The sequence below is a fragment of the Phocoena phocoena genome, chromosome 4 (assembly GCF_963924675.1).
Source record: "Phocoena phocoena chromosome 4, mPhoPho1.1, whole genome shotgun sequence".
Taxonomy (NCBI): Eukaryota; Metazoa; Chordata; class Mammalia; order Artiodactyla; family Phocoenidae; genus Phocoena; species Phocoena phocoena.
In genome coordinates this window covers 32,091,107-32,097,110 of record NC_089222.1, presented here as the reverse complement: position 1 = coordinate 32,097,110, position 6,004 = coordinate 32,091,107, and positions in this window count along the sequence as shown.

Below are 6,004 nucleotides of genomic sequence, written 5' to 3'. Positions count from 1 at the left end.
GAGATAGGTAGAGAACAAACAGCAGCTGATGGGATAGTAGAGGAGCCTGCTAATTAAAGCTTCTGGCACACCTGGGTTCTACATACAATTTCATGTAGTTCAGACTTTTATCTCCCTGAGACACTTAGGAACACCTGTTTAACAGCCTTGATTCAGGTGTGGGAGATAAAAGAGAAAGCCCCCGCCTTCCAAACCGGAATGCTTCACTCTTTCTGGGTGCATGCTATGACCTTTTCTTTGAACTTGGAATATTGCGCTCTCCTAAAGGAGTCTTTTTTATAAAGACCTTTGGAAAACTTCGACGTATACAAGAACAGAATAATTACCTAACTCATTAACGACCTTTAACAATTACTGGTATTTTGGCAATCTTAATTGTCTATAGTACAGCTCTAACCACTTCTCCCCCAAGGAAGCAAATACCAGACATATCACTTCATCTATGGATTTTTAAGCATGTATCTCTAAAACATAACTTTTCTTTGGGGAGAAGAAAACTGACCACAATACCATTATCCCACCTTGAAAAATAAATTATTGCTTAATACCAAAATATCCAGTGTTCAAATTTCTCCTATCTTAAAGAATATTTATTTATTTTTATTGTTAATTTGTTCAAATTGTTACGGAACCACACTTGGGTCTGCTCACCTGTGGGCAGTAAACCAATTTACTGACACCGGACTGTAGTGAAGGAAAATGCAGCATTTACTGTAAAGGCGCCAATACAAGGAGGATGGGTGGCTTGTGCTCTAAAACCCCGAAACCCCTGGTGGTTTTGCCTATAAAAGTCTTTATAGGCAAAATTTGGCGTGAGGGATGCAGGGTGTGTAGCTTTCTTCTGGTTGGTTGGTGGTGAGGTGCTCAGCTTGAAGTTACCATCCTCCACCAGGGTAGGGGCCTTAGTTCCTGCAGAAGAACTCAAAGATATTGTTATGTATATTACCAGGGCTGCACTATTGTTTCTTGACTGCTCCTCCCTTGTTTCTGTCCCTTCCCTGATTAGCAACTGTTTGAATCTGCCCTTTGGAACTCAGGGAAGGTCAAGGAGTCTGAATGAAGCCTATTTGCTACAAACAAGAAACCAGAGACACAGAAAGGATTTGTCCCCAGGAGAGCCCCACAGGGGCCCCACAGTTCCATTTCAAAATCAGGACCAAAATAAAAAGTAATCCTTTGCCATTGGTTGATATGTCTTTTAGATGCCACCAAACAAAGCCTTTAAGGTCAAGATTACACCAGGAATTGAAAAAGTTTCATGTATTATTCATCACAGCAAAGGGAACACACACTACAGGGAATCAAGGGGAGTCTCAGTAAGAGGGTGTTAGGAAGATTATTATAGCATCTGGGCTTTGGATGATTTGGGAAGAGTATTGGGAGTGCCAATGGAAAATTTGGTCATATTTTTTAAATAAAGCCTCAGAGTGAATAAACATCAATCATTTTGGATTATTTAGCCCAGGTATTGCAGTTATGAAATACATCAGGTATGAATTCAAGAAATAGTTGAATAGGAAGTTCTCAATAAATGTGTATGCCCATGGTTTCTCATATCCAATAGTTTGAATGAAGCACATGATCAAAAATTGTTTCCTAATTTAAGGATGCAGCGAAAGTCTGAAAACATTTCACAATATTTGATTTCAACTCAAAGTGACTAAAACAAGTCTTATATATCTTAGTGAGATAGGAAGGGGGCAGGGCACAACCTTTAAAAGAATGACATAGCTGTCGAGGACATGACATAAACTGGTTAGAACCAACTAGGTCCAAGATCGTGGACGAGTAGACTTCCACTAGACCTTGAGCCTCAGTATATGCTCATCTACTGACAAACTCTGAGTACAGCAAGGTTGCTGGATATAAGCTCATTTTACAAAAATCAATAATTATCTTTCACCAACGATTTAAAAATGTATTTTAAAAAAAAGTATCCTTTACCAATACTTCCTAGAATAAATCTAAAATGAAATGTGCAAAACTTTTATAAAGAAAAATATAAACCTTTCTACTTACTCTTCAAGGCCAATTCACTGTTTGTTCAGTGAAGTCTATCTTCAGCCCTTCCTGCACTATGCCCCTGAGGCACTCAGCACTGACCTCCTACCTAGTCATTATATAACACTCTAATCGGTTATTACTATGTCAGACTCTTCTGCTTTTAGCTGAGACTGGCAAGGTTAAGGACTGTCATTCTTCCTTGTAGTCCAGGTGACCATGGACTTCTTGAAATAACGATGAGAATAAAATGAGAACAAATAATATCAGCTACTATCTATCGAGTGCCTACTATATACAAGGTGCTATTAAGGGCTTTACCTATATTGTTTTTATTTATTAATTACTGACTGACACAGAGCAAATAATGTTTGAATGTGTGCATGTCATGGATGGTTAAGATTTTAAACAGTGAAGAAGAAAAGAGAACGTAAGCAAAAGCCAGGAGAGGGGTCGTTGCAGGACTGCTGTGCTAGAGGGGGGTTCCACTAGGGGATGAATGGGAAACCAGATTGGGAATGTAGGTGGGGCAGATCGTGGAAGTCCTTGAATGCCAGGCTGAGCAGTTAAAATTTTTTTCCTATAGAAAATGGGAGCTATTGAAGATTGGCAGCATTATCAAAGCACTGTCTTAGGAAGACTGATGTAACTGTGTGCATAGTGATTGAAGTAAGAAGTGTCTAAAGGTAGGAACTCAGATACAACAGGGAGTAGTTAATGCAGAACAATCATTATAAACCACTTTGACATAGCACAAAGGCAGGGCACAAGGAATAACTAGACTTGCTGGGTTCTTGAGGAACGACTTCTTAAAGAAGATCACTATAGGGTAAGAAAATATTTCAACTGGGAACAATAAGATGTGCAAAAGTAGACAAGTGGAAAATCTCATTAAGCCTAGAAGGTTTCCACTGCTGGGGCTCAGACATGTGTGGTGTGGCTGGCAGGTAGACACATGTGTATGTGGGTTAGGGTGGGGGGACATGGAATGAATCCTTCTGGGAAACAATGCATTTTATGAGAAGGAACCAAACAACAAGAGCCCAGGCAGCGACAGAGCACAGGTCTTTGGGGGAAAGATGATTCCAAATCCAGCATAAGGACTGTTGCTCAGATTGTATCCCCATCCCAGCCCAACTCAATTCAAAAAAAGTGACAAGTCTAAAAGCCTAAAAATGCAGCACAACATTGGAACCCCAGAAGCACAACTTTTAACAACTCTCCCCCAAAAGAATATAATGTAAAGGGAAGAGAGACATTCTCCATCTTATCCAGGGACACAAGCTATGGCATGATGAAGCTCTAGCATATCAGGCTTATGATATGCTAAATATGCCCAGATGTTGAAAGAGACCCCAGGGCCCAGTGGAGCAACCTCAGGTGCCAGCAGAGGGTGGGGTATGCAGCAGTGCAGATGTAGCAGTTATCAGAAAGAAGTATGGTGCAATTAGGGGCAGTGGCAACACCTGATAAGAGTGAATCATTTACTGAATATAAATCAGACATCCCCTGGAGCCTCCCAGACATACTTGGAAGTGGGGCAGGGGTGACAGGCATTAAATGGATTTGCATGTAGGACCAATGAGTCTGTGACATGTGAGCTGGTATTATTATTTTTTAAAATAAATTTATTTTATTTGTTTATTTTTGACTGCGTTGGGTCTTCGTTGCTGCGTTCAGGCTTTCCCTACTTGCGGCCAGCGGAGGCTGCTCTTCGTTGCGGTGCACAGGCTTCTCACTGCAGTGGCTTCTCTTGTTGCAGAGCACGGGCTCTAGGTGCGTGGGCTTCAGTAGTTGTAGCACGAGGGCTCAGTAGTTGTGGCTCACAGACTCTAGAGCGCAGGCTCAGTAGTTGTGGCTCACGGGCTTAGTTGCTCCGCAGCATGTGGGATCTTCCCTGACCAGGGCTCAAACCTGTGTCCCCTGCATTGGCAGCCGTCTTCTAGCCAGGAAGAGGGCCCTCACCAAGAACCAAGCTGGCCAGCACCTTGATATTGCACTGCCCAGCCCTCAGACCTGTGCAAAATAAATGTCTCTTGTTCAAGCCACACAGTCTATGGTATTTTATTATAACAGCCTGAGTTAAGACAGTGAAGAAGCAATAATCATGTCTCTAGCTCAGGTGTTCTTCTGATTTAATTGGTCTAGGATGAGGCCTGGGCACCGATGTATTTAAGTTTCCCCGGACTATGAAGCCAAGTTTAGTGTACTTGACTTGAGGTCTCTTAGGGTATAGACTCAGGTCTTATCTGTCTTCAAATCTCCAGAGAACCCAGCAAATTACTATGAACATGGAAGTTACTTGAACTTTGATTGCAGTGAATGGTAATGGAAAATTTGGCAAGTGGTAAAAGAAGATAATTTGTCAATGTGTTAAATTTCAACTTTTGACCAGATAGTCAAGTAAACTTATGATGGAGATAACTAGTAATATGGTACTAGAAAGAGACAGAATGTAAACATATGTATTTGGGGATAATTTAAGTGCACGTGGTAGATAAAATTATGAAAGAACATCCATATGTAGTAAACACATAATAGTTTTGATGCCTCAATTAAAAGCATTTGATACAAAGTAAATTAATATAATCATCTAGAATTGAACTTAAAAACAGTATCTAGAGAACATAGGCTGTATGGAAAAATATTTGAACCGAATGTATCCATTTCAAGATCGAAAGTAAGAAAGAAATAAAGAACGCTGTATAAAATTTGAGCAGCAAGTTACCTTGTGGGGGCTTCTTCATAATATTAATAAGGTGCATATTGTAGGAAGGCTCCCCAGCATTGACTCCCCCTCATCTGGTAATGGCACTTCAGTTTCTCTTTGGAGGACTGGCCGGAACCCATTGCACACAATCTTGTTGGGACTGTCAATTAAGATGCCCAGGGATTCCCTGGTGGCGCAGTGGTTGTAGCACGCAGGCTCAGTAGTTGTGCCGATGCAGGGGACACGAGTTCGTGCCCCGGTCCGGGAAGATCCCACATGCCGCGGAGCGGCTGGGCCCGTGAGCCACGGCCGCTGAGCCTGCGCTCCGCAACGGGAGAGACCGCAAGAGTGAGACGCCCGCGTACCGCCAAAAAAAAAAAAAAAGATTCGCAAAGCTTTCCCAGCCAGAGCTGTGACCATGTCCCAAGACAAAAACTATTGAAGCCAGTTAATTCTGGTAGAAGAACCCTGAGGAGCATTCTAGACCCCAAACTACTCTGGTTCCTGTCATCTCCTGGGCCTGTTTTTCTTTTCACTTGAATCTGTGAGCTGTAGCATATTCTGTTACTACTCTTTTCCTCTTAAGTTAGAGAGAGACCATTTCTTTTGCTTGCAAACTAAGAACCCTAACCTAGAGCCATGTTAAACTCTTTCTTTCCTTAAGCCTGGTTTAGGTTCTTAAACTCTTCCCACTCCCATCTCCAACTCTTAAACATAGAATTGTTGGCAGACAATACTTAGAAGTTCAGACAGTAGACTATCAGTGTCTAGGAGGCCATTACACAGATGGGATAACCCGGGCCCAGCAAGCTGTTCAGGCCAGCAAGCTCAGAATCAAGGCCAGACCTCAGTACCAGGAAGGGGCTGGAGCAAGAGGCCTAAGATTAAAGACGTACAATAAAAACTATGTTCACACAAACACCTGCACATAGATGTTTATAGCGGTTGTATTCACACTGTCAAAACCTGGAAGCAACCAAGATGTCCTTCAGTAGGTGAATGGTTGAATAAATAAACTATGGTCCATCCAGACAATGGAACACTATTCAGCGCTAAAAAGAAATGAGCTATCAAGTCACGAAAACACATGGCGAAACATTAAGTGCATTATTACTAAGTGTAAGAAGCCAATCTGAAAAGGCTGCATACTATATGATTCCAACTACGTGACATTCTGGAAAAGGCAAAACTACAGAGACAGTAAGATCAGTGGTTGCCAGGGAGCGAGTAGGGAGATGAATAGGTGGAGAACAGAGGATTTTCCCATCAGTGAAATGACTCTGGACGCTACTA